We start from the raw sequence: 21,456 nt of genomic DNA, 5'->3' as shown, positions 1-21,456 counted from the left end.
TAGACAAGGATTTCATATAGAATAATGTACTGAAAAGACATAGTGGTACAAAAAGTGGAACCTATCTCTGTTGTTTAGAAACCAGACTTTTATACTCAGTTTGTCACTCACTAACTGAATCCAGCCCCTTCGATCTCTAATACATGAATCAGGACAATCACAGTTGCCTCCCTAAGGTGAGATAAAGAGTATATGCAGGTTGTCTGAAATAATAAACACAGGCAGCAGAAGATTTAGTATTACAGCTTGGTTTATAAATCTATGTGTTTTTCCCATACTGAAGGCCACTAAATGGAGGAAATTCATCAGTAGGGTATGACATTTTATAATTTGTAGAAGAATATGACAGTCTCACAAAATATATGGCTATGCAGAAGGCATAAAATATCTGTGGGATTTATATGTGGCATAGATTAGTTGTCCTTTGAGCAGATTGTTGTCTTTCCAACACAAAGTTCCTGAAAGGAACTACCTCCACAATTCAAAATACTTACAGAACACTCATATAGAAAGAATGGCATCTGGTGTAGAGCATACTGCTTGGTGTTGACTGGTTATAGCTTAGTTAAATTTCTCCTCAAGGGCTCAGTGTAAAACATGTTCTCACAGAGATCTGAAAACTGGATCTTTGTTGCAGGGCTTGGACAGCTGGCTTACCCAGGGTTAGTCAAAAGATCCTGGTGAGTACCAGTTATGGTACATTCAAAATATTTAAAAACAACAGAGTTATATTGGTCATCTTGGAAGCAACTACCATAGCAGACTGAGTCTGGTACATGTGGACTCATTCCACCATGACTTCCCACAACAGGGCTTCAAGCAGTTTCAAAGAACTGAATAGAAACATGTGTTGTGCGGCAAAGACAGCAGTGAGGTAAAAGGTGGAAGAAGATGGGAATAAGGAAAAAATCCCTGCCACAAGCACCTATTACTGAGGCACTAGCCCAGACATTTAAACTTGCCTGCACTGTGCCTTGCTGGAATATCAGAGATGACTGCAGCATCTGGCAGAGGTGACACAGGACCTGCAAAAGATCTACTCAGAGCACCTGAAATGGTACTCACTGAAAACTTTAAAGGTACCAATCTTTCTGAGAAGATGAAAGGGTGCAAAGGTTGACACCCAGGTCCCTAATCTGTAAATACAATTATGAACTCTATCACCACCAGACCTCAACCTCCCTTTTCCCTTGACACTATGGAGTTTTGTGCAATGGCTCATGTGAACAGCCATGGTGGATGGTTCCATGGGGCTCCTGAGTTTGATGGACACTTTGACACTACCAACGAGAATGAGAGACATGTATCTGTTGCATTCACTGGAACAATCAGTCTGCTCCCAACCCTTATGCTTTCATGTCTAGCTGGTTACTAGAGGAGCCAGGAATAATGGGGCTGGAGGAAATCACCCCCCTGCCCCCAAGTATTACGTTTATTCAACAGCTTGTCTTTAGTAATGTTCTTTTACCAGGCAGTTCTTAAACAAACTTCACTAGTAAAAGCTTAATTAATGCTGCCAGGCCATGGGTGAGCCGGAGGGTAGAAAAACAGGAGTGGGGAATGAATGTCCTCCTTTTCAGGAAGATTAGGGCTACAAGGTAACAAGAAAGCACAGAGGACAGAAAGCAGAAAATATAGGTTAGACAGTACTTGGAGGAAAGGAACTGTTGTTCCTGGAGGAAAGAAACATCTGTTAAGCTCTGTCCTGAGGAGATGACATGAAATTGAAAGATGAAGAGTCCTTCTTCTCCTTAAACGAGTCTGCCTAAGACAACTTCAGCACTCTGCAGCAGGGACCAGTTATTCTCTGTTTGCAGAACATACTGTAGACCACTATTCTGGTATATAACATGTTCTCTGAAGTGAAGACAAGTATCAGATCAGGAGCCCTATTGCTTGCAAAATCCAGCAGACTCTGAACAGTGTAGTGGTGATGGTGCTGGAAGGACTTGCTGACTGAAGGGAGAAAGTTAGCAGAGCTGCTTACAGCAGGGATGATTTTTAGCAACACTTCAATATTAGATTTTACTTTGGGTTGCTCCTCAATGTTCTGCTTCTCATAGTAAGTATGTAAAGAACCTCCAAACCCCTAGTTTTTCAATGTTTTAATTCAAGATATCAAGTGTCCAAGAATATCAGCAGCCCAATAGGCAAAAAGAAGCATCAAAAGTCAAATTCTTGAAAGTAAAAATGATCTTTCTGTAGATTAGCAGACCTATATATATGTTGATTATTCGTGTTAATTATATGAAAAAAAAAATCCTGATATTATCTGTCTTAAGTTTAATGATTTCCTGTGTATTTGGTTTGCTCTGACAGGTTGGTGCATCTGTTATCTTTTAAAGCTCCCAACTGCTGTTTTCAAGTAGAATGTTTCATTAGGAAAAATTACTAAACAGACTCCATAATTTAAGGAAGTGTTGTAGTGAAATTATTGTTGTTCATCAGAGGTCACTTAATGTGTTTCTAACTTATTAAGATGAAATACCTGACTTTAGATGCTGAGTACTGTCTCAAAAGTACTCCATTTGTTCAAACAAGTTTCAAAAAATTGTATTTGTGTGAACTATTACAAGAAAAAAAAATAGTCCATCAAGAAATTTTTGTAGATACTAGCATGGACACCAAGATAACTTATTTAAACAGATGCCAACAGTTTAGCTGCAATGATCAGAGTATTCACATAACTTACCTACTGTTTTGGTTGTGAGATGTCTTTGTGTTGACTGACTTTTATAATTTATTTCAGAACTATGCTGTACCTTCTGGCTGACTCACAGCTATATAATCATTTTTTGAGAGGACTGAATTTCATTTCATGACTGGCTACAGGCTGCATCATAAATTCAAGACTGCTCACTCTCCACTGATCTCCCACAGATGCCAAAAGGAAGCTTGTACAGAGATCAAAGGAAGAATTTGGGCTCTGTGTAGTAAAATAAAACTTTCAGTTGTTATTTTTTACATCACATTCAGAACTGCTTACTGGAAAATGTTCTCTTTGCTAGGATCATTGCCACCCTTGCCTCCTGTCCCTTTTCCCTTCCCCATCCTTCTTTCTTTTTTCTGTCTTCCTTTTCTTCTCTTTGCATGTATCATTGCAGATTCCCACTCCCTGTGCACTGAGTTGGAATGTTCACTGTAACACGTACAGTGCCACCATTAACCACAAGTACTCGCATTCTGACAACTCCCGAGGAACACTGGTTCAGATCTCTCTCCAAACTGAGGACACAGCACAATGGCCCTCACTTTCTGCTCAAGAGAATATTGCATATTTATATCTGCAATGTTACAGCTGGGTTTAATACATCCTTCCCCGCCCCCCCCACCTTCCCCCCACCCCAGTATTTTTCAAGAAAAAAAAATCAGGACCCAAGCACTTAATAACTCTTTTGCCCATACTGGACACTCACCCAGGTGTTCTCTATCTCGTCCACCAAAGTATTCAACACAAAGTAGTCTGTTCCAGGCAATGAAGGCGGAGGCAGGTTAACATGTCAGCCCCAAGTGCCCCAAATTAACTATTAATATACAAAAATTAAAAGTTCAGTAGCATAAAGTTTTCCCTCAAGCTCCAAAATGGATTTAGATCACTAAAGCTGGTTTCAGACACAGGGGTTCTAGTTACAAGGACCACATGAAGGCTGCAGATCAGAGAAGTGGTCAACTGACCCTATGCACCACAAAAGTCAGTTGAATTGTCCTGAAAGTGGAGGGGGAAAGGATCAGATACTTTTGAACCCCTCTGCTTTGCCTGCTCTCATGTGCCAACCTTACCATAAAACACTGCAAAGCTTTTTGCATGAAAATTCTAGTGTGCTTCAGAAACCCGTTTCTATCCAAGGTAGTTCTAACAAGACCCTGTGAAGTACGGTTCTTATCCTCATTTTTTCCAAACCAGAAAACTGACAGAAAATGGTTTGTCTGAGGTCAGTGTCCAAGCCCAGAACAGGCTCTGGAATGGTCTTTACAACTGAGTCACTAGATTTTGTTGCCTTCACCATCATTTAATGTAGGTATGAAGAGATTATAGTCTCTTGTGTTTTGTGAGCTGGGCAGTTCATCTCACCTAACTTTCTCAGCTGAACAACAACAAAAAAATATGCCTGCATGGAGTCAACCTTGAAACATGAGCAGAGAAGACTTTGGTACTAAAGCTACCACCTCTCTGTCAATGTCCTCCCTTCGTTTACTTGGTGTCAATAATGTTCTCAAAATCGTTTGCATGAATTAGTGCAACCAAAGAATTCTGCACTGTTGCAGTTAATAAATGACTGAGAAAGGCTGTCAATTTATGCAGGAGAAGTTGTTTGCAACCAACAATATATCCAACAGCTTGCAACCAACATGTAAATGGAATGAGATTGAACTGAAAAGGTCCCCATGTCTCACTCAATATTTTTGCTCATAATTCAGAAGATAATTCTAATAATCTTATCAAATACCAAGAAAATATTGAGGTTTGAGAATGGTAGAAAGAGTGTCAGGCTGGCAGACGTGGGATCTGAATTCTTCCAATAAGCCATAAAGTTTAACATAGGAAGTAGCTGTTCAACCTCTTCTATATTGGTCTATGGACATTTTGACAACTATGTCAAAATTTTGCCTGCTGTCACCCATTCCATCACTGACCTTCCTGAGAAGTTAAGGATAGGACAGTCTGGTGTCAAATACTGTAATGAGATTTGACACACACTTGGGCACAGAGTTAGGATCACCCTAATAACTTCCTAGAGGTCTCCAAACATCAGCCTTGTCATGTCCTAGAACAAAAGAAATTACTTTGGGATGCTTTGTATGGTTTCTAGTCACTAACCTGCCATAATCTATCCTTTTTAAAAAAAATTACATTTCAACAACTTCAATTATATCAATTAAAAGTAAACTAGATTTTGGAATAGTACTTCATCTGAACAGCCATCACCACTGCTCAGTTAAACATACTCCTAATAATCATCCAACTAATTTTTCCACTCTCACAGCTAGAAAAGATGTAAAAATTTGGTCTTCACAACACGGGGTCAATGGCCAGAACCCAGTGAACGCACAGAGCAGAGAAACAGATTTTGTTCTTGGGGCTGAAACTTCTATTTAGTCCTGCAGTGTTGTGAGAGGAGAAGCATAGAACAGTAAGTGAAAAAAGTGCACAACTGCCCAACCTCAGACTAAATCAAGTACAAGACTTAAGGGCTCTAATTTCCACCATTAGCATAAACACTTTCAGGGGCACCACAGTGCCTGGGAAATAGCCTTAGCAACGCCTCACTGATACTCTCCTGACCTTGGCCCTCCCAGCACATCCTCTCTGCGTTTACACCGGGCGGTGAAACTTGAGTAGGAGGCAAAAAAGTCCCAGCTGTGATAGAGACGCTACGCAAAAGGGGAAATCGGGAAAGCCTGCAAAGTCACTCTCTCCTCCATGATACATGACCAAACAGGAGAACTGCACTGGCCATGGCTGGAAGATGTAGGGCTACCAGCCTCCTCTGCTCCTCTGAATCCAGCCCAGAGTGTCCAACAAGGTTAATCTAGTTTGCACCATGACTGTGCAGAAAGACACACAGAAGTGGTTTTGGGGGCAGAGCCTGAGAGGGAGCAGGAGGACAGTGCAAAATAGACCACCTGTTTCAAGTAGGAAAAAAAACCCCAAAACAGTAAACACCCCCCCCCCCCAAAAAAAAAAAAAAAAAAAAAAGCAAAACAAAACAAAACAAAAAAAAACAAACCCAAAAAACCCCCAGGGGGACACTTCAAACAAATACATAAATAATTTTATCATATCCTATATCTACCCAAGTAAAAATGAAGATTTTAAGGGAAGATTCAGGACTTCTCAAAAACCCTCTTCATATATATATGGTGGAACTCGTTTTGAATAGTGCTAAGGCTTCAGAAACTCGTAACTGTGGTATAAATCGGTTTCAAGATACTGCTATTAGCCTCTTTCTATCAGGATCAGTGAGGTGATTTTTTTTTCCCCAGCGCGTGTGATTTCAGTAAAACAACTTGTTGCTCTTTAAAGTTTTGTTATGAATTACTGTTCTTCTTCCCCTCAATATTATTCCTAGATAACTTGAGCCAGAGAAAACACCTCAGAGCTCTGCGGAAATTTCTCCTTTCGCCTGATCCTACATGTATCAGAAATCATCCTGCCCAAGATTTGGGGAGGGGAGGCGGAGGGGTCTCTCCGTGGAATTACGTCTTCACCTGGCATGGCCGGCCGGGCTCAGCCTGAAGTGCCCCCGGCTCCCTATCGCCCTTGGCTCGCTCCGCACCCCGCCTGGCCAGGGGCTCTGCTTCTCCCGGTTTCTGCGCCCCAAAGCCAGACCCGGCGCTGCGCAGCGCTCCCCGCCCGTCAGACCCCGTCCGTCGCTCCCCCGTGCGCCCCCGGCGCGGGCGGGCTGGTCCCGGCGGGAGCGCTGCCCTCCCGGCCCCGCTCCCATCCCGGGCGCGCACCCACCTGGCCCGCGCCCCGCTCACCTCGTCCCGCCGCCGGGGCTGCTCCTGCCGCCACCAGCTCTGCCCTCACTCCGGCGCTGGGCAGGGCGGCGGCAGCAGCATCCCCCGCCGGCCCCCCAGCTGCCGCGGCGGCACTTGCAGCCTCACGGGAACCGGCGGCGAGAGGAGGAGGGGGTGGGGGAGAGAGAAACCCCTGGCCAGGGCCCCGTCCCAGCCCTCCCCACCGCCTCCGGCACCCGGGCCCGCTCCCACGGGCCACGCAAGGCGGGGCGGGCGGCGGCGGCGACCGCGGGGACCCGCCCGGGCGCTCCTCGCTCCGCGCCGCCCCGCGCTGCCCCGCAGGTAGCGGCGGCCCCGGGCGGGCTCCGAGCGCACCGCCCCGGAGGGGAAGGGACGCCGGATACCTCTCCGTGAGCCTCCCTGCTGCCAGGCTTCGGGGCGCTGACCCTGCGGCTCTCCGTGCAGCGGCACCCGGCAGGTTGGCACACGGGTACTTAACCCTGCAGCGGGACGCAACTGTGGGGGAGGAAAAAAATATTAATAAAAAATCATTGCTTGCTCAGTTTTCTTTTCAAGACTAGGGTTTTCTTCCAGCTCTCAACGAAAAAGTCTGACCTCCCGGCTTATGCTGTTCCCTGGTACCTGAAGCTGACAGAGCAGACACCAGGGACCTGTATTTCTTGAAGATGAAAATCGTCATATTGCTCTGTACAGTTGAATTTTGGTGTGGTTTTGCAGATTTTTACAGCTACAGATCTGTTATACCCACCAGTTGATTTGGATCTTAAGAATTGAAATGCAGAGAACAAAATATTTTCATTATTATATGGTAGCGCTTACATTATTACATTGCTTCCCTAGTCCAAAAATCTTTCAACACTGTTTGAAAGCAACAGTCTTTTGGGATCATTATACAGTTTGTATTTGAAAACTCTTAACCTCATAAAATGCTTCTTTTTTTTTAAAGGAAAAGTAGAATGTAGCCCTATACACAGACTCTGGTGCCATTCTACAGCCAGCCCAACTTTAGAGGTTTGGCTCTGTCCTGACTATATAGTTTTCCTTTGCCAAATAATAACAGCAAAAATGTTGTTAGAGTTGCAATATACTGCTAAGAGTGACACTTAGAATGTATTTAAAGTGTGTTATATTTTTACCTTGAAAAGGTGATAGAAACCTTCATTTCTGAAGGAGATCTATGAGACCTAACTTTAGTAAATGTGTAGTCTATGTATTATTGGAGAATTACCCACAAAGTTGCTTACATACTCAAATAGCATTTCTCGTATTAGGATACAGTTAATTTTGCAAAATAGTTTTCCTTTCCTATTTCTACTGCAGTACAGTAACTTTTTAAGAAATAGATAATCATTCTTTTGATAGTTAATACAGTATAATTGAACAAACATAATAAAATGCCAGCAAATACTTTTCAGATTAAAAAAAATAATAAAAAATTACTGATTCCAAAGGGGGAAGAAGAGCTTTCTTAATTCTTAATCATGCTTAACTGGAGATGGTTCCAGATACAAGGTCTACAGATTCAGAGGATTCCCTACTAATGTTGTATTAAACTTTGATTTGCAGCCCCAAGAAAATGTAACACTTCCCTGCAGCAGTCAAAAGTGTTAATGTTTCAAATCCTAAATCAGAATAAAATTTTGTTTGAAGAAACAATACAGATTTCTTTGTACACCAAGTATTTGGACTCAGGCTCTTCAAGACCATGTTGTAGCATGGCAATAAATCTGAACTATTTTGTAAGGCAGTTCACTTATTAAGAAAATTGGAGAGAACAGGAAGTTGGTTATTTTAAATAATCATGTAGTTGTGGGGCAGAGACAGAAGAGATGAAAGAAAACCTTTAAAATGGCAACCTTCAAACTTCCACGAAATCTGTAAATCAATTACTGCTATATTCATTGCTGCACTACCCCCACATAGCCAGCCATGCTATTTATGCCACAGGGGTTTTTGTGGCCCGGTACTTCATGCATGGTTGTATCAAATAGAAAACAATGTAACAGAAAGTTTTATTTTTTAATTTCTCTCAATATTAATTGTAGTTCCCCATTGTCTGTGACTTCATCACATTGTGATGGCTTCTTCTACCATGACAATAGCAACAGAACAAAAACTGTTTCCAGCAATAAAAATCAGGCAAGGAAGAGGCATCAGGACAAGCCCACTGGGACAGTCTTTGATCTTGCTGGGAATCTCTTTGGCTTCTAGAACTCAGCAACACAAGGCAAGCCAGCAGGATGACATCCATTCAGGGCCCTTGTATTTAAGCCCATGCAGCATGGCAGGCTTTCTTCCTCTCTCTCACCTACAGAGTTTGAGCAGATCATACCAGAATGCGCTGTATCAGAGAACCCTCAGAACCCAGTGTGTTGGGGAGCCCAGCCAGGATGTAGAAGGCTCAATTCTTCCAATTTCTAAGCAGATTGAACCCACATCTCTCACTTAGCAAGGACATTGCCTAAACAGCTCACCACAGAGCATTCCAGAGAAAGAATTACCTATGACGCCTTTTTCAAACCTGTGCTATCCTTCATTTTTATTCACATGGCTTTATTTTATTTTGAATTAGGTGGGAGGGAAAAGAAATAGTAAGCTACCTACACCAGGGAAATACTAACATTCTGAGTCTTGTGATAATGACAGTAATTGCAGTTTTGACTCTATTGCCTTTTTCAGATGAAGCTGACATTTGTCGTAGAGACTCTGGACCCAAGCCAGTTTCACTAGTGACCTGATTTTGGAGTCCTTACATCTCAGCTTCTCTCTGCCTTTGCCATATACAACAAGAATGTAAAATACAGCATAAAAATAACAAGTAAAATCCACATATTTATTTATTTATTTCCTTCTCTATTGTAATACTGAACAGCATCAGCAGCTCAGTGATACAATGCCTGTGAAAGGAGGAAACCAACAAATACCGAGAATCACTTCTACTTAAAAGGCACATGTGAGAGCAAAAGGAAAAAGAATACACAGAACTACTGAACCTTAGTTCCTTTGAAACTACAAGTCAAGCCTGCCTTTGACTATTTATTGAAAATACCACAAGCTTTGAAAGAAGAAAAAGCTGTGAAGGGCTGAGATGGAATATCAAACCTAAGGATAAAGGAGAGAAAAGTTGAGGTGGCAAGAGACTTCTCTGGCTTCCAGGATAGTGTGATCATCTCTACTGCACTGTGGTCTTCCGGGTTTGGTCTCAAAGGATCAAAGGCTGCACTGTCAGGCCAATCTGACCAAGTTGCAGCAGGTCCCTTGTGATGGAAAGACACCAGGGGTGTCAGTGGGCAGATTCTTCAGGGAGCTACCAAGGGGGTCTCACAGAACAGGGAGTTCAGAAGGACAGAAGGTTGCTCAGAAACAACTACTTTCTTCTTGTAAGAGTGTTGTTTGATTGAAAGGCTGTTATGGTTTTCAGCTGCATCTCATCAGATGCCCAGATGCAGTAGAAACTCAGACCAAAGACTGGGAGAGAGGATGGCAGCTGCTGGAAAGGACTCTTGGAAGAGATCAGTGATTGGAGTGGCATCTGTAATCAGCTGCGCCTACCAATGATGTATATATTGAGCAGAACTAAGGTAGATAGGGTCTCATGGACTGTCTTTTAGGGCACTACTGGGCAAGTTATGCTGACTGATGATTGTCTTGATGATGTCTCTGATGGTTCCTGGTCAGGAATAATAGCTCTGTTGGATGGCATTGCACAGACATCTTACACCAGCTCTGTGAATTGTTTTCTGTACTCCAAGTTAATTTCCTAGTGAGTAGCCAGAGTAGGAAATGTGCAGATGCCATGAGGTGATGGAGTCTCACAGAGGTGAGGGGAGTGGTGAGGCCCTGTGTTGATGTGAGCAGGGTAGGTGACAGCTTGTAAGACAAAGTACTGAAGACTTCTCATTACATACAGGCATTTTGTTCATCAATTGTCTCTAGCTGTGGAGGACAATAATCCCACAGGGGCATTTTTCTGCAGAAACTCTTCAAAGGGGCAACTCTTCCCATCATTTGGACAAAAATGTAGAAACAAACAGAATGTAGAACAAACAGAACTCCTGCAGCTCTCAGGTTGAGTCTCTCAAGTCAAGAAGCACTGTAAAAGGGTTTGGAAAACTACTTGATTCACCTAGTCTTTGTCAGGAGTATGAACTGGTGTTAGGACAGGCTTCTTGTTCTTTTAAGTTAGCCTCCTCCAGTTTACCTGGGTCCCTTGTCCATGGTGTAGAAGAAAGAGTCAGGAAGGAGATATAAAAGCTAGATGCCAAGGTGCAAAGTTAAATGGGATAACTGCAAAGTTTAATGTTCCTTCTGACAAAGCTTCCTGAGGCAGAAGTGAAGCAGCTGGTGTTTGTCAGAGATATGCCTCATAAAATGGGTGTGGATATAAGTGCCTCGAGCCAGTTCTGGGAAGCTGAAGCCCAAAATTGTACCAATTTACTCATGGCTGAGTCTTTTTCCCAAGGCCTGGCATGCTGAAGAGGATTTTACAATGAGCCTAAACCAGGCTCTCCATTGTCTTGTTCTGGAACATAAGTTCAGGGAAGAATGCAACCAGGAGAATGATGATATCTGCTTCAAGTTCTTAAACTACTTTTGCTACAAATAAAAGAAGCTAGACTGATAGTTTGAAGAATGACAGCCCAGAAAGCTGAGGTCTTCTTCCCATAGTACAAACTGAGCACCATAGGAAGACATATCCCTGTCTCCCTCTACCTTAGAATGTTCTTCAGCTTCAGCTTGTACTGGAGAAAAGGTATTATTAAAGCCTTCCTCTCTGCTCAGAAGAAATATGCAAGATAAGTTTTTATAGGGATTCAGAGAAAATTTGTGCTGCTGGGTTGTGAAGGAAATGCTGGAGAGAGGTTATATGAAGGAGATGCTGTTAGAGGGGTGTGCTTTGGTTGTGTACATGTGGCTATATCACTGTCTAGTGGCTGTGCCATGGAACACAAGTCCCCTTGCTGCAGCTAGACTTTGTGGACACACCACGTGCTCAAATAATGAGCTCTATGTTTTTTAAGCCAAAAATTTTTCTCCCCCTGCTGAGGAACATGAAGTTTGTGTATCTGCAACACATGGATTCCTTAGAGAGGAGGAGATTTGCTCTTGAAGGGTAGTTTATATTGTTTTAGTCAGTGCAGGAATGAAGAGAGGAATCAGATTTTGGTTATGAAATGCCTAAGGATTAGACTGGTATTGCACTACCCAAAATGAAATCTACTGGTCCAGCTAGGAGTAAAGCATAAACACGGCAGAATCTGAATTGAAAGCTGCTAGAGAGAGACAGCACCCAGTGTGCATTGGATAAAACCAGCAGCCCTGTGGACTGAGAACAATCCAACAACAACTCTAGTCCAGCTCCACAAATGTTATTGAACAAGTCTCATGAAGGTGTGTCCTATGCGAATTAGCCTTAAACAAAGAGGACTAAAAATCTCGAGCCTGTTCCTTCTTCCTCCCTGCTGTCTTGGTTTAAAAAGTTGAAAAGTCATGATTAAATTGGCTGCACTTGTTATTTAATATGTTTTATTTAGTTTGTATCTATGATTTTTTAAAATATTTATCATATTGCTAAAGAATGGTGACTGTTTTCATAGAAACTGAAGATGGAAGAGACCCAATAAGTTCACATCCAGTCCATCCCCCCTGCTGCCACTGCCGAATTGTTCTGCATGTACATTTTCCAGGACCACCTCCAAACTAATTTTGAAATTTCTACTTTCTTGGCGAGGGTCTGTATTCCTCGTGTACAGATCTGGAAGTAGCTGGTGATGCCCATTATCATCTTCCTTCATTCCTTTCTCCCTTCATCTTCTTTATTCTCACATTTTCTTTACTCCATTCCCTCTTCATCTTCTTTGTTCTTGCATTCCTTTTTTGGGCACAGGTACTTCTTATTTGGTTATCCTTAAATGTTTCTTCTCCTTCCTTAGATTTTTAAAAGGATATGCACAGTTGGGCAGGATTACTCTGGCAGATGCAAGCAGCCCAAGCAATATCATTCGAGCAGTTATTTGTTGAGCAACCCTACCCTGGAATATCCTGTCCTGGGGAGTATGAAAAACCAAAACAAAATCTCCAAGGTATTTGCTGAATATCAAAGCAGAAGCACACAGAGAACATTGGCCCTCTATTAAACACAGCCAAGCACACTCTTCTTAAAATCCTATTCTGTTATAATTCTTTGGCAAGGAATATTCTGCTAAAGAGATTATTTATAACTATTGCAGTTCCTTTGTTTGTTACCCAGTTCCTGCGTTGGTATGATCTACAGGTCACACTTGGTCTACTTGAGGCAGCTTAGTGAGCTGGCTGTTTTCCCTCAAGACAGTCATCTTGTGCTTCAGGAGCTAGCCATGGATAAAATAACAGTTTCATGACCACATTTTATGATTGCAAAGAAAATTTTCCAGATGTGAGCCACTGTCTTCCTTTATTTTTACATCCGTATTTCTTCTCTGTGTTTTCATCATTTGGTTCAGGTCAGCTACAGAAAAAGCTTGCACACATTGTCCTGGCTTTTTTACCTTAGGCTGAAGAGCAAAAGCAGCACATCAGACTGAGGCAATAGTGATTATTAAGCCTGCAGGTCTGTAAATGTAATCCCTTTTGTATTAGTCTGCAGTTAGTGAAATGTTGGGATGGAAAACCCCCAAATCTGACCACAGAGGAGGCTTCCAAACATCTCTTTAGCATAGACAACCCAAGCAAGAGTTATACTGTAGGATTAAAAATAAACACAGAAATCAGAAATACATTGAAATCAGAAGACCTTTTGAAGTTTCAGGAGTGTTTTACCCTTTCTATATTTAGAAGGGCTTTTTGAGCACCTATATGTACATACTGAAAATTTTCAAGGTGAAAACTGAACCATAAGTGCTCATTTACTCTTGGGAAGCCTCTTGGTCTTCTCTCATGTTTCCCACAGCTCCCTAGCTGCCATCCTTCCTATTCTGCTGCTCTTCTGTCAAGAGAATGAGTCACAGAAGTGCTGCATTTCAGGCAGATTTCTAGCCATATGTATATGTGCTTGCTTTTTTGAGTTCCTATCCCAGCTCCTTTCTCTTTCTCTTGTAATTTCTATTCCATTTTTGACTTGTACATACTATCTTCCCCAAAATCATAGCATTCCCAAAGAATTTGCACTTAGAATAATAAGCAGCCTTCTAAGAACAGAAGAATCTTAATTAGCTCACACACTAACTATAATCTTAAAATGTGATTTATTGAAACAGTCAGTTCTGTTTCATGTGATTGCAAATGTGAGCAGATTTTGACAGATTGGCTGGATGTGGGTTTTGTGTTTGATTTTGGTCAGTTCAGGTATTATCTACCTTGACAAACATTAACTGAGATGAATCTTAAGTTCAGCTGCTGTCGTGGTTAATTATTCTTGATGATCAAAGTTAATAGCTATTTTTTTCCACAATCTTTGCAAGTCAAAGTTTTTAATCTAGTAAAGACTGAATGCTAATGTACTGTTCTAAATAAATCACAGGGATCTGCCTTTCTACAAATTAGTTACTGTCTCCTATTGTTATCTAATAACAATAGACATGAAGAACTGGTGGAGTGAGCAATGAAGTAGAGCAGATCCTTTAGCATACTTACTGTATAACATGTAACAGGAAGTGACTGAAAGTATAAGGCCCCATCAAGAGATCTGAACAGCCCTCTGAAGGTTCTTTGTGAAGTTAAGAGTCAGCATGTGGCAATATTTGCTCCTAAATAAGACACTTCAGCCAGGACCTTAAAACTTGAATGAAAAAAATTCTTAAAACCAGGATGAATGTAGTTCTCCGTATCTTTTTAGATTCACACAAAATGCCACCAGTCTTGCCTCTGCACTTCTACTCATTCACAACAATCTAAACACTTTAGCTGATGCTGACTGAGAAATGAGACAATAATTCACACACATTGACATTTGTGCATGTATTCACTAAGGCTTAGGCCTCAACTGCAATGAAAGCACTTGGACATCTCAATGGACATGTAGATGAACATCAGGTCCACCCAAACAATGCTTCCCAGAAAAGTGTTAATTTGTAAACTGGGGATCTTCTGCCTCTGATTTGCACTACTGTGGCAACAGATGGAATTCTGTATCAAGTGCAAGTGTTCTTCCTTTAAGACAGATGGCCTTAAAACTGGAGATGAGCAAGCAAAAGGACATAAGAATGATGGAAGATTCAGAAAAAAAACCTCAGTGAAAATTTGAAAGAGACAGATTTGTTTAGTTTATGAAAAGGAAGATGGAGGTGTGAATTTATCTCAGCCATTCAACACCAACATGGTGGTGGGCAAAGTGGTAAATAGAGTTCAGTTTCAAAGTCAAAGTCAGTTTTCTGGTACTAAAAGGAAAAAAGTAAATAACCTTTCCTGTTTAGTGTCCCAAGCTAGGCAGAAAGAGATGGGTAAGTTCTCAACTCCTCAGATATGGAGAGACACCCATTTTCCTGCATTTACACCCAGACACCTAGTCCAGGAAGAGACACTTATTGGAATCTGAATTTATGCAAATTCAGACTTGAATTCAAGTAAATTTCGTAATATTGCTGACAAATAATTGTCGGAACGATTACCAAGAATTACTCATGCAAAATATTTTCTATTAAAAACTGTTTTTTTTTAGTTTTAGGACATTCATACAAAATCAAACAGTCTCTATTGCAGAGGAATAAAACTATGTGTTCACAATGCTCCTGTCTTTATAATATCCAGCCTCAATTTATGCTTTCATTACAGTATTGTTTGATTATCAGTCATAATGAAGCTCTCATTAACCACCTCTGCTTTCCTGTGAAATGGTCACACATACTATTCAGCCATTACTGAATAAATCTACTCATTAAAGAAAGGAAATAATTATTCTCCTCTTGTCATCTGTGTCACAGTTGCTAGTGGGATGATATGATATTTAAAATGTAGATTAGAAAGTAAATTGTGTTTCTTTTTAAAAGCATAAAAAGTAATTGAAAATGTTGCTAATGTGTTGTACCTACTTTTTGTCATAGCCTTTCCCACACTTACCATGCTTTAGAATGTGCTTCTTGGGTAGAGTGAGTCTTCAAGGTTTTACAGACAATGAGAAATTTCTGGCTGGCTTTTAAATTCGCATGTTTTGGTCAATAATGATATTTGTGTTTGAAGAGCATGGGAAAAAGTGGTAATCATGTTTAGCTATATGTCCTACAACATTCTTTTTCTACATTGGTCTTAATAGTTCCCATGACAAGATGACTCAAGTAAGGAAGATTTTTACTTCTTGGAAAGCTTTTTGCTCCAAAACCACACTTGTTTATCTTTGTACACAGGAATCAACTCACTCGAATTAATATCCTCATCCACTATTGCAGAGATAAGTTGCAGATAGTTGCAAGAATGAGAAACTCCGCAAACAGTCTCTGTCCTGCTGGGCATTGATCTATTCCACAGGATTTTAGTACTTTCCACCTTACCAGCTGTGACTTGGTCTAATTGTCTGTAACAAATCTTGGTCCAATATTCTTTACCTCATTATCTGTCAGTGACTGGCCAGTTTACCTGACTGATTCTACAGGCACACTCACATCTCTGCCTGGTGGCTGATTCAATAACTAAGTTACTGTTGAAATAAACAAAAGAACCTGACCCAAATAGTTCTGGATTTTTATCAAAAAGAAAGAGCCTAACAAGATATTTAGATGAATATCTAAGTATCTATATGAATATTCATCACCTGGTTGAATCTGAAGCTATGGCTCCAAGAAAATCATCCTAAGCAGAGCCACAAGACCAAGGGATTCCTGTTTGCCTCCCTCAGACTCAAACACTCATTTACCCCTCTTTGGTGTGGTTGACTGTGGAGGTGGACAGGAAATTGGGAAGTAGGTCCAACTAAAGAGTCAAAATTAAAAATATGTATGTATTTAATCTGGTCTTCTATACAGACCTGCAAAAAATGGTATCACCATGACTTAAAGAGGGTAGATAGGAGGGAAAGGGAATCTGCCAGAACCAGGAGAAATAGTTGTAGAAAGTGGCCTGAAATATCCCTCTATTCCTTGAGGCTTCCTAAAACTATTCTAAGTGTTCCAGAGTCAAAATATTAGTATTCTACCTTTTTCCTTATGTTGATTATTGTGTAGTCCTTCATCAGTAGTTGTCACACTTACTGCTTTCACTGTTTTCTTTCTCTTTTAGTCTTTACGCTTGCCTTGAGTTGTTTGCTTTTCTAGTACCACTTTCAGCCCTCAGAAGATATTGTAGTTATTAATTTTTTAACTTTTTCCAGAATCCAATTATTTTGCTTGGAGTTTGAATTAAACCCACCATCCATCATCTTGTAAGACAGGAGACAACACTTGGCACTGTAGCTTGGTGTTAGTAACATTTTTCAAACTTATTTTTCTACTGCTGGTTTGTTTTGGGTGATAGCAAAAATTTTGTAATTTGCACTGGCTTTTTTCTTCTTTTTATTTTAATGGTAGATGGTTTTATTTGTTGTACTCATTGTTTTTAGAAGTACTTGTGCAGTCCAAGAGGGCTTACAGTGATTACAACTGCTTGCATCTCAGCTACCAGCTGTTTACCTTTCAGCTTCTTGTTGAATGTAGTAGGCTAGGAGATGCCATGTGAAGATTAAAAGACTGTCACGTCCACATCCTGAATGCTGTCCTCAGCTCTGGTCTTTCCCACTGAAAACAGGATATACTGGAACTAGAAGAGGTACAAAAGAATTAGGATTGTCAGTGAACTGGAAAAACTTACATACAGGCAGAGATTAAATATGCTGTTCAACTTGGAAATGAGGCAGCTGAGGTATGTTATGGTAGAAGTCTGAAAGATCATGACTGGGTTGGAAAAAACAAAAGATGAATTTGCCATTTCAATGCCTCCCTCAGGACTGTTTTGGCTTTCATGGAGGACTAGAACTGGTGGATTTTAGAACCTGGGAGACAGTTGAACTACATTTGGACTGTTCATGTACTCCCTCCCTCAGCATTTGTCCCTGGTCTACAGGGGAAGTATGCTGCCTTCTTATCTGGACCTTTAGTATGGTTGTTCTCACCTGCAAAGGCAACCTGGAACCAGGGAAGGAGGTGTGGAGAGGGGCCCTGGATGCATTATGCTGTGAGATCAAGTCACCAGTGAGACAGTCCTGAGTGATGTGATTGCTAGTTGACTTCTGGACAGGAAAGACAGATATTAGGAGAGCAGGGGAAGAATCTGCCTTTTCCTCTCCTGCTTGTGCACTTTCAAGTGGCTTAGCTCACAGTTTTCACTGCAAGGCTGCTGTCTGGTTTTCTACCTTCCCCATGTTAACATTGTCTTTGTGACCCTTTGCCTTGGTCAAGCAGTTTCTCAAATAACTCTTCCAGCATAGTCATCATATAAGTAAGGTGTTCATGGCCATGCCTGTTTCTATTCCTGGCCCTTTCACAGACACACAACATTCTCTAAATCAAATATTAGAGGCAAGGTATCAGTTCAAAAAAATCTGCCCTGAAATAAACCTTACACATTCCATAACATTCCCTTTGTCACCAGAAGCCCTGCAAAAATTGAACTTCTTCTGCAGGCTGCCTCTCCTCTCTTCTAGCCAGCACATTTTTCATTTCAGGCCAGCTACTTCAATGTTGCTAATGGTTTCCCCTTGTTGTGCACCCATGTATAAACAAAGATCTTTTTGCACAAAACAAAGTTGAGTTATCATTCTTGATCAGATTGTTTGGATCAGATTCAGCTGACAACTACGGAGTTGTTTTTCCACCCCTATGCATTTTCAACATGCTGCAAATCCCTTATGCTTGTGGGATTTCTGTTTGTTTGCTTGGGTTTCTTCAGAGGTTAACTTCTCCAAAGAGCCATGTGGAAAAGAAAGGAATGAAGCAAATTTCCCAGATCCTGAGGGGCAAAGAATATGTGTTACTGGCAGAATATGATTGCTAAGATGCATCTTGGATGCCATCAAGCTAAAAGCATAAGGGCTGTGAAGTCAAAGAGTGCATCCACAGAAAAAAGGTGAAGCTGAAGCTGTCAGGCCTTTGAGCATATGGTGCACATATGAAATAGATCTCCAAGATCAAAGGTTAAAAGTTATTTTTTAACTCATGTAAACAATTCTTTGTGCTTCCACAGTACCTCTCCTTTTGTCTAGGGATGCTAAAGCGTTTTTGTAAATCTAGGGACCATTACCTTATCTAACAATCAGGGATACTAATGTACAGAGAGTTGAGGTGCAAAGTCAAGTCACGGAATCAGAAAGTAAGGGCTGGCAAAAGCAGAGACTGTGCCTTTCTCCGTGGACTTTTACAACACCAAAGCTTTAATTTTTAAAAGGGCCAAATAATTTTTAGTAGTGTGTTTATGACCAGGCTAATGCTTCCTATAGCCAAAAGAGTATCAAAAGATTACTTTGTACTGTGATTTATCAAAAGGAAAGACTGATGCCTACACTGGTAATGAAATATTATTATTTCCATTTTAAAGATGAGATATTCAACACTCTATTTTGTGTTCTAATGGATGAAAAGATATTTCTACCCCTACTCTACCCACTTGTAAAAGGACACATACTGAAACACACACCTTTAGACAAACAGCAGCACAGTTGCTGAAATCTTAGCCTTCTTGTAGGCTCTGATTTTCTCCCTGAGCACTTAGTATCAACTCTCTACCTGGGACACCACACATTGGGCTACTGATGCCATCAGTATCAAATAAACTATTTTCTGGATACAGAGCTTGACAACAGCAATGCTAGGCATGTTTTGTCCATGTTTCTACTAAACATCAGTGCTCCAGGTTCAGATTTGATCTATGCTTTTAAGTGCTTACATATCTTTTCACTTGCCCTTATCAATAAGGAATGAAACTATTTCTAAATAGCACAGTACTGAACAGGTAGACCAGATTGTTCTTACAGTACTGCAGATCCTGGAATTGAAATATGAAGTGGCTGTTTCTTTGATCTAGAAAATCTGAGTAACACCTAGAGTACCGAAGTGATCTATAGAAAAGGGCATGATGGAATGTACTCATGTTGCCAAATGTCTATGAGTTTAAATGAAGCACACTAAACTCAAGCAGATGTTCAGAAATAGGCAAAGTTATTGGCAAAGGCCCTAGTAAGGACCACTTTAGAAGAGTGACTGATTTGCAGTATCTGGGAAGGCAGTTTACAGAGAAGTGAAGTAGTTTTGGATTCAGTGAGGGTCTGATTCTGAAGTATCTTTTCTTCCTGAAGAGTCACAAAGACCCTTAACTTACCAAAAATAGTGAGCAGAAATTCTGTGGGTAAAAAATAATAGGGGAAATTTGAAATATTGTTCCACCGATTTTGAAAACCGCTTCTTCCATCTGAACTTCCAAATATTTTAAACCTTTTAAAACATAAATGTTGGAAAAAAGGTATTCCAGTTGAAGAAGAATGCCTAATTTTGAAAATATTAAATTCAGATAGCATAACCACCTAATTTCTTCCCCAGATTTTACTGAATCAATTAATAAAAAGCTGCACTTTCTCACCAGCAGGGCTGATTTAAAAGAATTGGCTTTTCCTAATAAACAGTGTTATTTCAGAAAAACTATAACCAGTTTTAAGAGGCACTGTGTTCAAAAGCACTGCAAAACTCCTCACATGGGGGCCTGGGAACCCATGCTGCTTGTCAGCAACAAACATATCATCACCTGGTGGTAACCAGCTTTTTATCAATAGCTGTCAAAAGGTACAGGTCAGCAAGACCAGCACAGAAAAAAAGGTGCTGATGCGGGTATTCTGAGTATGAAGCCTGACCAAGTAAGATGAGGAGATGATAACATGAGGGCTTTTTTTTTTTTTTTTTTTTTTTTTTTTTTTAACAGACAGAGGCTGGAATTACTGGAGGCATCAATTAGTCACATGGATAAGCACACAAGAAAGTTTGTTCCCTGTGGTCTGAAAATGAGACATGAAATCATTTGCAAGGAAATGTGTCTTGCTATATGGTCCCCAGCATGGTAAAGCTCAAAAATTCCTGATCAGATTCGGAAGTTGATCCCTACTGCCTGTTGCCAGCTTCGTGGTACTTCCCATTAGCTGTCTCTGCACTGTATTGCAGATATGATGCATTTCCTTGGGTGTCTGGGAAGTGAACAACTATAAAAAGATTATTATGGGAAAAAATCTATTAACACTGCTGTGTACTGATTGCACATGTACAATATTTTAGGATCAGATGCGACGGAAATGGCAATGGCTGGTTTAAGAAACAAAGTTATTAAAAGAGATTAGGTGTATTCACTTGGATGAATGACAAGCAGGGATATTTGCTTTAGACAGTGCAAAAGCATATTCTGACAAGAATATGGGTTAATCAAACCAATAAACCAATGCTTCCTTTAGTTCACATTTGTCAAAATGCTACTTGCAAGCCTCTGCCTTGACTTGTTTTTCCTCCACTGTGCTCTTTTTCCCTTGCAGATCAAAGTCTGCCCAGGTTCTAAATATGCTTGTTATCCAATTGCCACTCAGATACAAGCACATCCTTTTTTAACCCAATTTAATCAAAGCCCAGAACGTTGATTTCCTGTTGGAAAAGTGGTTTGCACTGAGTGAGATCTGTTGTGGAACAGTTGGCTCAACAAGGAAGAATGGCCTTGTGGATCAGAGAGTGAGTGATTCTCAGGAGATCAGATTCTGTACCTTGCTTTTTCACAACTTTCCTGAATGACTTTGGTCAAATTGCTTAACTCTGCTTTAATTCTCTCGCAGTGTGACAGTACTTGTCTACTTTTCTTGGGAAATGCTGTGATGCTGACAAATAAAGCACCTAAATGTCTAGATAACTCCAATGCCAATTTCTCCAAAGCTGTATCTGCCCTGACATAAACCTCAGTGCTACAAAGATACCAGAACCTTCACAAATGCCTTCCCTCAGTTAACTTTTTCTCAGTTTCGGTGTTTCAAAGCTAGTGTTTTCTCAGCTTTTCTCTGGAACCACTTATCTC

At 40.8% G+C, this 21,456-nt stretch overlaps 1 protein-coding gene across 2 annotated transcripts in view; it reads right to left on the bottom strand.

The window, feature by feature from the left end:
* The window catches only part of CASR (calcium sensing receptor), a 74,178-nt gene extending 67,559 nt beyond the window's left edge, over positions 1-6,619 (bottom strand). Inside the window, exon 1 of one of the 2 annotated variants that reach the window (XM_021548851.3) lies at positions 6,484-6,619. The gene's annotated coding sequence lies outside the window, so the exon portion shown is untranslated. Of the gene's footprint in view, positions 1-6,463 lie in introns of both variants that reach the window. The other variant, XM_085591880.1, reaches the window with a different exon arrangement.
* Between the last annotated feature and the right edge of the window lie 14,837 nt (positions 6,620-21,456).

The sequence above is a fragment of the Lonchura striata genome, chromosome 1 (assembly GCF_050655825.1).
Source record: "Lonchura striata isolate lonStrDom1 chromosome 1, ASM5065582v1, whole genome shotgun sequence".
Lineage (NCBI taxonomy): Eukaryota > Metazoa > Chordata > Aves > Passeriformes > Estrildidae > Lonchura > Lonchura striata.
This window is presented reverse-complemented; position numbering and strand designations above follow the sequence as displayed.